The following is an 11,016-nucleotide window of genomic DNA, read 5'->3' on the forward strand; positions in this document are numbered from 1 at the left end:
GGTTCTTTGGTCAAGGGAAGCAGACCTGGCATCAGCTGTGGGAAGCATTGGAGGTGCCAATCACAGGCTCACAGAATCGTTTAGGCTGAAAAAGACCTCCAAGGTCCTCGTCCAGCTCAGGGCATTCTGTCATTCCGTGGCTTTATGGTGTTATTTCAGCATTTTTTACAAAATATTCCTCAAACCCCGGCCACCACCTCCATGAGTCTGTTCCCAAATTGTCCAGAGGGACGGGGACACCCAAAGCACCTCCAGGTGGGCACCACCTTTGCTGCTTTGTGTCCACCTTGGGAGAGCTGTCACCTGTGAGACCCAGCTGGATCAATCCCTGGAGAGAAATTCTCAGCCCTTCTCTCCTCTTGTTCCATCTCCCAGACGGAATCGTGGCCATTTGGAGGTCACGGGGAATTTTCCATTCAGCGGCGAGAGGATTTTGCCCGAGGTGGCTGCAGATGTTCCGAGAGATGCCCCAAGGCCCTGTGGATCACCAGGAGAGTTTCCACTCCTTCCTTCTGCCTCGCTGCCCATGGAGCCATCCCAAGGAATGCTGGAGATTTTCCCCAACATTTTCCTGCAATGGAGAATTGCAGGCTGAAGAAAGTTCCAGGGGTGCTCCTTCATCAGGGAGAGCTTCATCCTCCCTCCAGGGAGGAACGCCCTGAGATGAGAACCAACGGGTTTAAAAATAATTCCCAGGCCTGGCGTTGCCGAAACGGCTCCGATGTGACTTAAATTACCGGGCTTTGACGAGCCTGCTGCACACGCAGGGAAGCTGTCACCGGGAATTCTCCCCGTGCAGACTTTATATAATAGGGGAGGTATTAATCAGGAGTGGAGGTCTGCAAATATTTGCCTGTTTCCATAGCGATGGGGAGCCCACACACACAATAAATACCTTTTCCCACATGCGTTATCATCGCTGCCTAATCATATAATCACCAAGCCATGGCTCAGGCGGGGCCGGGAGGAGAATAAACACCGTTAATTAACAGATTTATAAACTAGAGGAGGAGGAGGAGGTGGCAAACGAGGAATGGAGCGCTTTGGAGCAGGTTCGGGCCTTTCTTGTTCCTCCAGGAAACTTCACAAACTCTTAATTAGCTCACCAAACCCTCTCTGTCTTCTTCCAAAAATAAAACTCCTGACAACTGTTCAAACCACGCCGCACTCTCACCCACCAAACACACATCGGAGTACAAATAGAAAGCCACGGCGGGGAAGTGTCAGAGGCATTGCTTGGAAGGAGGAAAAGTGACACTCTTGGCAGCGCTCGCGAAATGCGACGCGTTTTGTCTGGGGCCGCGGGAGCGCGGCGGTGACGGTGACACAGCGGTGACACCGGGCCAGCCGGGGCACCGGGAGTGTGTTCACCTCACTGGTCCCTCCTGGCAGTGCCAAACGCCTTTGTCCAGGCTGGCACGTCCGGAGCGCTGCCCGTGCCGGGAATGCAGAGCCCAGACCCAAAGGGATTTTTGGGGTTGGCTCTGGGGTTCTTCATTCCTCACTCCTTTCTAAAGCAAAGTGGGATTTTGGAAGTCGAGTAGCAGAGTTGGAAGAGTTCCCCAGAGGACTGAGCCCTGAGTTTCCAGGGATCAAAGTAACTCTGGCTGCTCCTGCCGCTGAAGAGGAGCCACCCCCAGGGGTTGCCCAGTGGATCTCGGAATAAACCATTCCATGGTTTGTGCTGGAGCTGCCCAAAGCAGGGCAGGGCGGCCTTCCACTGCCCCATGGTGCTCCGAGCCGTGTCCCAAGCCTGGCCTGGGACTCAGGGTGGGGAATGTTAGGCCCACATCGTTTGTTATTCCACTGAGAATTCCATAATTTGGGGGCTGCTGCGGGCACCCCGCAACTGACCCTGCCAGGGCACCCTCTCCAGGGCACATTTGGGGTGAAGCGCGGTGTCCCCACCCCTGGTGGCACGCGGAGTGTCCCCAGCTTGCGCTCCAGGCACACCCGTGCTGGCGTGGAACCGGGCTGGGCCACGCCCGTCCCCGCTGACATGTGAGTAATGTGCATTTCCCTGGCATGACGAGCTCATTATGGAGCATAATTGCGACGCAATCTCCTGGTAAACACTGGGTTAAACCCCCTGGAAGATGCTCGTTCCTCTCGTTATTAATTAGCACGTGTCCACTCCGCCAGATCCAGAGCCCAAACTTCATTTGTTATGTTCAGCCAAATGCATGAGTAGCTTTGGAGTAATTATTTTCCAACATCATCTAATACCTCTCTGCACATCAATTAAAAATCCTCTTAACAAGGAACTGCATTTTGTTTGAGATCAAATGCCTCGTCCAAAGCTGTATCAATCATGTAGAGCTAATTAGTGGGTCTGCTTTATATCATTTGTTTTACTTTATTATTCTATTATACACTTCCTAATGAAACCAATTGAACAGTTTTGAAATCTTTGTTCAATTAATTGAAGGCTTAAAGGCCAGCTCCCTTTTCTGCTGGCTTTAAAAAGCACGGATGCAAAGGGAAATAAGATTCCCAGCGTGTTTGATATCTATTTCTTCTCGGGGGGAAATGCTCCACGGCTGCTTTTAAGGTTTTAGCACGATTTCTGTGTCCATGGTTCTGGAAAAATGTCCAAGAAGGCTCTCCAAGCCTTGATCAGCCCATGGTTCTGGAGGAAAATTCCAAGGAAAGTTCTCCAAGTCCTGATCAGCCCATGATTCTGGAGGATTGTCCAAGGAATGCTCTCCAAGCCTGGATCAGCCCACGGTTCTGGAGGAAAACTCCAAGGAAGGTTCTCCAAGCCTTGATCAGCCCATGATTCTGGAGGATTGTCCAAGGAAAGTTCTCCAAGCCCTGATCAGCCCATGGTTCTGGAGGATTGTCCAAGGAAGGTTCTCGAAGCCCTGCTCACTCCATGATTCTGGAGGAACGTCCAAGGAAAGTTCTCGAAGCCCTGCTCACGCCATGATTCTGGAGCAGGACTGTCCAAGGAAGGTTCTCCAAGCCCTGATCAGCCCATGGTTCTGGAGGAATGTCCAAGGAAGGTTCTCAAAGCCCTGCTCACTCCATGGCTCTGGAGCAGGAATGTCCAAGGAAGGTTCTCCTTGGAGACAAAAGTGCATCCAAGATGGCCGATGGCACCTGGATCGTGTCACCTTCTGTGGCAGCAGGAGCAGGGCAGGGCCAAACCTCCAATTTTGGGTTCCTCATGAGAGGGAAGGGAACGGAACTGGGATGGGGCTGGAGAACTCCTGAGGGGCTGGAAAGGAGCTCAACCTGGAGGAAAGGAGACCAAGGGGACCTTGTGGCTCTGCAGGAGGTGACAGTGACAGGAACAGGGACAGGAACAGGAGCAGGGACAGGGACAGGAACAGGGACAGGGACAGGGACAGGGACAGGAACAGGGACAGGAACAGGGACAGGAGGAGAGGGAACAACCTCTACTGGACCAGGGGAGGTCAGGTTGGCCACCATCAAGAATTCCCCCATGGAAATGGTGCTCAGGGAGGTGTGGAGCTCCTGGTTTGGTGTCCCCAGCAGAATTGCTGCTGCAGAAGTGCAGGAATTGCACGTGCAGCCTGAGCAGCCCCCGTGCAGGCGCCGTGAACGCTTGGCAGCTAAATCGACCTGACAAATCAGCAGATGCCGAGGGGCTCGCAGCAAACGGACCGCGTTGCCTTTTTCGTACAGAGAAGGAGGGTAAAAATAAAAATGACTTTCACATTGCTTGGGAGAAATCAAGGGATGTTCTAGAAGCAGAGGGAATTCAGATTTAGACCTCCAAATCTGAGGTTCGAGATGAGTTCCTCCATGTCAGGAACACAAAAATGGATTCCTCCCGTGGTCACCAGCCACGTTTAAAGTCACAGCTGTGTCAGGAGCCACCTGTGTGTCCCTTGGGTGATCAACGTGGGGCTCTCCACCCCAAATGGAGGCACCTCCCAGAGCAAAAGTGCCGGCGGTTCTGGGAGCAATCAGAGCACTGAGCTGGATGTTGATTGTGCACACAGCTGCTCCAGATGTGCTGGAACTGCACCCTGCAGGGGTGGTCCCGGCCCCGCTGAGCCTTGGATGTGCACGGCCAGGTAGGATTCGGGACATTTGGGAGCTATTAGGGTTCCTCACTCGCAGGAGGGAGGAGGGGGAAGAATCCTTTTGGGATTATCCCCGTTTCCTGTTTGGAGAGTTCTAGCTAGGAAATAAAAGCACTCAAAGCTCAAGGCCCCTGGGTGGCAGAGCAGAGCTGAGCTCCTCCATGGCCTCAGTCACTTCCCAGCTCAAGAAAAAACCCCAAAATTGGGGCAGTGCACTCAAGGAATTCAAAAAGGAGAGAAAAAGTCGTGGCAGCAATCCCAGTGACATGGGACGGAGCTCACCGCTGTCCTGAGGGTGTCACTCAGCCCTCACCACGCTGAATCCCCGTTCCCACTCTTCAAATCCATTTCCACTCTTCAAATCCCCGTTTCGTCTTCAAATCCCTGTTTCCAGTCCTCAAATCCCATTCTCTAGTCTTCAAATCCCCGTTTCCACTCTTCAAATCCCCGTTTCCAGTCTCCAAATCCATTTCCACTCTTCAAATCCCCGTTTCCACTCTTCAAATCCCCGTTTCCACTCTTCAAATCCCCGTTTCCACCCTTCAAATCCCCGTTTCCACTCTTCAAATCCCCTTTCCTCTCAAAACCGAGCTTAAGTCATCCAGGAGCAAAGAGTAAAGGCAGAACATTTTGGTGAAGGTCCCATGATTTAATTGATTGCTTCGAAGCGAGGAACGCGGGGACGGACGCGGGCGAGAGCTCGAGAGGCAGCCAGGACATTGTTCAGCTCTGCTCCTCTCAAGAGCCAATTATTCCCCTCAAGTCCTTTCGTTTCGGGGGCTGCTGAGGAGTTGAAGGGATAAAAGTGGGAGCTTTTCATCTGGAGCTTGAAGTGCCGGTGCTCCAGGCAGAGCAAAGCCACACACGGCTTCTTTTCCTCCTTAATGCATTATTCTGGAATGGGATTATTCAACATCACTGAATGGAGAATGTAAATTTGAAGCATTGACAGCTGATTAATTTATTTTTTTTAAACAAGAAAAATAAATTCAGTCATCATCAAAAATATAAATTAAGCCTTTTAAGGGAACCTCCAAGGAAAAACACAATGGTTGCTGTTTTCCTGACTCTAGGGCTGGCTCCAGTCTGTAATTCTGCATTGAGGGGGAATTTCCTTTTAGCTGCCAAATAAAATCAGATTTATTCCATGAAATCGGGAAGCTGGAGGTGTGTGGCCCATGAATCCCTCACAGCAGGGGCCAGGGAGCTGTGGCACATCCATGTCCATTCATACCCATCCATGTCCATCCACACCCATCCATGTCCATCCACACCCATCCATGTCCATCCACGCCCATCCATGTCCATCCATGTCCATCCATGTCCATCCACACCCATCCATGACCATCCACACCCATCCATGTCCATCCACACCCATCCATGTCCATCCATGTCCATCCACGCCCATCCATGTCCATCCACACCCATCCACGTCCATCCATGTCCATCCACACCCATCCATGTCCATCCATGTCCATCCACACCCATCCATGTCCATCCATGTCCATCCATGTCCATCCACACCCATCCATGTCCATCCACACCCATCCATGTCCATCCATGTCCATCCACACCCATCCATGTCCATCCACACCCATCCATGTCCATCCACACCCATCCATGTCCATCCACACCCATCCATGTCCATCCACACCCATCCATGACCATCCACACCCATCCATGTCCATCCACGCCCATCCATGTCCATCCATGTCCATCCACGTCCATCCATGTCCATCCACACCCATCCATGTCCATCCACACCCATCCATGTCCATCCACACCCATCCACGCCCATCCATGTCCATCCATGTCCATCCACACCCATCCATGTCCATCCACACCCATCCATGTCCATCCACACCCATCCACACCCATCCATGTCCATCCACACCCATCCACGCCCATCCATGTCCATCCACACCCATCCATGTCCATCCATGTCCATCCACACCCATCCATGTCCATCCACACCCATCCACGCCCATCCATGTCCATCCACACCCATCCACGTCCATCCATGTCCATCCATGTCCATCCACACCCATCCATGTCCATCCACACCCATCCACGTCCATCCATGTCCATCCACACCCATCCATGTCCATCCACACCCATCCAAATCAATCTGTGCCCATCCATGTCCATCCATACCCATTGCTATTATTAATTTTTTTTTAATTATTATTATTATTGCTGCTGGCAATGAGGCCAAGGGGAGTTTAACCCCTTCATGGACTGGGGATGGATTTAGGTCACAGGACCCCGGGATGTTCCATCTGGAAGGGTTTAAGCAGAGTCTCATCCCTGCCCCCCATGGAGGGCCACCTTTCCCTGGCCCAGGCTGCTGCAGAAGACCCCAGGTGTTCCCAGGGAAGTGCAGCATGCCATAAAAATGATCCAGCTCTGGACAAAACAGATCCTGCAGCACTTTCCACCTCTTTGTGTGGACTTGGGAACGCGAGGGATTAGGGGCTTTAGCTGTAAGCCCAGCTCACGCAGCACTCCAAACTCCTCATTTCCCAAAATCTCCCTATGACCCGCTCAAGATCTTTGAGCAAGCAGCAGATTTGCCCAGACTGTTAATCCTCATCCTTTTTTTAGAGGCTGAGAGATGTAATCCCAATTGAATCCTGACTGGAAACCTGCAGCGGGAAGTTCTCCACAGCCATGCAGGAAAAGGTGTCCCAAAAATTCCCTTTGTGTTCCTCACATCAACAGCGACCCCATGGATGGGTGTGGGGCAGAAAGGGAATTTCAGGGACTTTCATTCCCTGCAGGGTGGGAAGCTGAGGGAGAAACTTTGATATCTCCACGAAGAACTTGGATATCTCCACCAAGAACTCGGATATCTCCACCAAAAAATTGGATATGTCCACCAAGAACTCAGATATCTCCACCAAGAACTCGGATGTCTCCACCAAGAACTCGGATATCTCCACCAAGAACTGGGATATCTCCACCAAGAAATCAGATATCTCCACCAAGAACTCAGATATCTCCACCAAGAACTCGGATATCTCCACCAAGAACTCGGGTATCTCCACCAAGAACTTGGATATCTCCACCAAAAAATTGGATATGTCCACCAAGAACTGGGATATCTCCACCAAGAACTGGGATATCTCCACCAAGAACTGGAATATCTCCACCAAGAACTCGGATATCTCCACCAAAAAATTGGATATGTCCACCAAGAACTCGGATATCTCCACCAAGAACTGGGATATCTCCACCAAGAACTGGGATATCTCCACCAAGAACTCGGATATCTCCACCAAGAACTGGGATATCTCCACCAAGAACTTGGGTATCTCCACCAAGAACTGGGATATCTCCACCAAGAACTGGGATATCTCCACCAAGAACTGGGATATCTCCACCAAGAACTTGGGTATCTCCACCAAGAACTGGGATATCTCCACCAAGAACTTGGGTATCTCCACCAAGAACTGGGATATCTCCACCAAGAACTGGGATATCTCCACCAAGAACTTGGGTATCTCCACCAAGAACTGGGATATCTCCACCAAGAACTGGGATATCTCCCCCAAGAACTGGGATATCTCCACCAAAAACTGGGATATCTCCACCAAGAACTTGGATATCTCCACCAAGAACTGGGATATCTCCACCAAAAAATTGGATATGTCCACCAAGAACTCGGATATCTCCACCAAGAACTCGGATATCTCCTCCAAGAACTCGGATATCTCCACCAAGAACTCGGATATCTCCTCCAAGAACTAGGATATCTCCACCAAGAACTTGGATATCTCCACCAAGAACTTGGATATCTCCACCAAGAACTCGGATATCTCTACCAAGAACTTGGATATCTCCACCAAAAACTGGGATATCTCCACCAAGAACTGGGATATCTCCACCAAGAACTCGGATATCTCCACCAAGAACTTGGATATCTCCACCAAGAACTGGGATATCTCCACCAAGAACTGCGATATCTCCACCAAGAACTGGGATATCTCCACCAAGAACTGGGATATCTCCACCAAGAACTGGGATATCTCCACCAAGAACTGGGATATCTCCACCAAGAACTTGGATATCTCCACCAAGAACTAGGATATCTCCACCAAGAACTTGGATATCTCCACCAAGAACTTGGATATCTCCACCAAGAACTCGGATATCTCTACCAAGAACTTGGATATCTCCACCAAAAACTGGGATATCTCCACCAAGAACTGGGATATCTCCACCAAGAACTCGGATATCTCCACCAAGAACTTGGATATCTCCACCAAGAACTGGGATATCTCCACCAAGAACTGCGATATCTCCACCAAGAACTGGGATATCTCCACCTCAAATCACCCATGTGCCTTGGTGCCAAAGAAAATATCCTCCAAGAACTTTCATTCTTCTCTTCCCCATCCACAAGACCTCATCTCTTTTTTTTTTTTTTGGGTGGGAAAACCACATCGAGAAGAAATCAGGAGCTGATCCCTGTGGGTCCTTTCCAGCTCAGGAAATTTTGTGGTTTTCCTTCACTCGTGCAGCTTCCAAATTCCACCCAGAACCTGAGGCCTCCCAGCTCTTTTTTTCCAAGACAAAAAAAAATCAGCTTTTCCTCTCCGTGCTCCGTGCCTTAGGAATGCTGGGCTCAGTTAAACTCGGGTTTAGGCGGCGCTGTGGGGTTCGGGTTTTGGGTTTGGGAGCTGCAAATAGGAAATGTGCCAAGTGCAGAGGGGAGAACCAGAGGTCTCGGCCTCCAACCCAATTCCTGGGATTTTAAGGATTAGTGGGATGGATCACCTCGCTTCCCCCGAAGATTCAGCCCGCTAAGCCGCTCTAATGATGAACAATCCTTTTTATTAAGGGCTCTAAACATAGCAGCGGTGCCGCGAAACCCCGGAACAGCTGGAGGGGTTCGGCTGCCTCGGGGGGGTTTTGGGGGACATTTTCCACGTGGGGATTTCATCCTCGTGGTGGGACCATGAGCGCTCACACCTCCTCGTGTTGTTGTGGGTTTGGGGATCCCCACAGCTCCTTGTTGTTCATCTCGGGGAGCTCTTCCCACGTGGTTTTTGGCGTGAATCAACCCTAAAATAACACAGAATAAAATAAAATGTCCCTCCTGACACCGGGGACACCTCCCAGCTCCGGGGGAATCCTGAGCCACCCCAAATGCTGAACCTCATCAGCTCTCCCCCAAATTTCTGCTGCTCCCTGGGACTGCCAGGAGCGAATTAGCAACGCAATCACGAGAAAAGGAAGCGGAGCCTTCTCCAAGCTGTCGAGTGCATTTTGCTGCGTGATTAATTGGCAGAGCTCCGGCCAAGCCCTGGGTCCTGCTAAAGGCCATGCCCTTGACTTGCACCTGCCACTGATTGCAGAAAATGAATGGCTTCACTTCTCCTTGGTTTTTTTATTTTTCCTCCCAGTTTGTTGGTTTTTTTTTTTTTTTTTTTGGTGCAGCTGTTAAACTGCTTTAAGGAAATCTGATTTATCTCGAGCAGAAACTTCTTGTCTAATCTCGGGAGGGTGAAATGAATGGAATTTTCTGCATCAGCCTGGCTTGTGGAAGAAATATTTTAGGAAAGCTGTGATAACTGGACGTGGGTTTTGTTGCTTTTCCAGGAGCTGGGATGTTCCCGTGCTCTGTGGCCTCCGCGAGGTGCTGGAGTGGGGTGAGTGCAGCAGAACAGGGGGAAACCCCAAAAATTGTGATTTTTTGGATCCAGTGAAGGAAAAGAAGTTTTTACCCTTGAATTTTGTGGCAAAAGGGGTAAATCCAGTGGCTGGTAATTTGGGATTCACAAACCTGGCGCAGGAAAAGCCCTCAGAGCATCCCAAAAAAATCCTGCCAGGAATGGTGTGGACTTACTCCGAGGTGAGCCGGGAATTCCTCCTGGGAGTAAGGAGAGCCCAAACCTGGCTGCTGGAGAATCGTGACTCAAATTGAGTGTGGCACACACAAAAAAAGCCAATTCTTGACTGGATGTGCTTCCTGGGAATGCCACGAAGTCAAGTATCTGATTAAGTTCAAGAGAATTACATTTTCCGTGCTCCAGCGAGAGGCGCGGGCCCTTTGGAAAATCATAACGAGCCGCCCTCATTTGCATCCCTCTGATAAATGGCTGTAACCAGATGAGGGAGATAAAAGGAGCAGTCTATTAATTACAGTGATTATTATTTAATAGAAAACGGGACGGTGGCTGGCGAGAGGGAGGCTCGGCCATGCATTATGTGGTTTATCTTGGGGAGGAAGATAAGTGTCCGGCTCTTCCTCAGCCCAAGGAATGTGTTCATTACCTGGGCAAGATTTATTAGCATAATTGAGGGGAATATTTGAGAACTCTCCGCTTTCTTTGGTGGGCGAGGCGGGGTTAATTAAGCTGGGTAAATGAAGTTATGGTGTCAGGGAAATGCAAAGTTTGGGAGCTGGAAAAAGCTGGAGTGGGGTGCTGTTATGGCCAGAATTTTGGGGCTGCCTGGTGGAAATCAAAAACTGAGAGGCCGGAGGGGCCAGGACAAACCTCAGATGGATCTGGGATCCTCAGGATGGGGCAGACCTGGAGGGGCTAGGAGGGGATGGGAATGGGATGGGATGGGATGGGATGGGATGGGATGGGATGGGATGGGATGGGATGGGATGGGATGGGATGGGATGGGATGGGATGGGAATGGGAATGGGATGGGATGGGAATGGGAATGGGATGGGAATGGGATGGGATGGGAATGGGGATGGGAATGGGGATGGGAATGGGAATGGGGCTAGGATGGGAATGGGAATGGGATGGGATGGGAATGGGAATGGGGAATGGGAATGGGAATGGGAATGGGAATGGGATGGGAATGGGAATGGGAATGGGATGGGATGGGAATGGGAATGGGAACGGGAATGGGAATGGGAATGGGAATGGGAATGGGAATGGGAATGGGAATGGGATGGGAATGGGAATGGGATAGGATGGGAATGGGGCTGGGATGGGAT

At 50.7% G+C, this 11,016-nt stretch overlaps 1 long non-coding RNA gene across 3 annotated transcripts in view; it reads left to right on the forward strand.

Annotated features, from left to right (window-relative positions):
• The window catches only part of LOC135291147 (uncharacterized), a 58,924-nt gene extending 48,295 nt beyond the window's left edge, over nucleotides 1–10,629 (forward strand). For all 3 annotated transcript variants that reach the window (XR_010354016.1, XR_010354018.1, XR_010354017.1), the window contains one exon: nucleotides 9,660–10,629. This is a non-coding gene — a long non-coding RNA (uncharacterized LOC135291147). The remainder of the gene's footprint in view (nucleotides 1–9,659) is intronic.
• The last annotated feature ends 387 nt before the right edge of the window (nucleotides 10,630–11,016 follow it).

Source organism: Passer domesticus, chromosome Z (genome assembly GCF_036417665.1).
Source record: "Passer domesticus isolate bPasDom1 chromosome Z, bPasDom1.hap1, whole genome shotgun sequence".
NCBI classification, from domain to species: Eukaryota; Metazoa; Chordata; class Aves; order Passeriformes; family Passeridae; genus Passer; species Passer domesticus.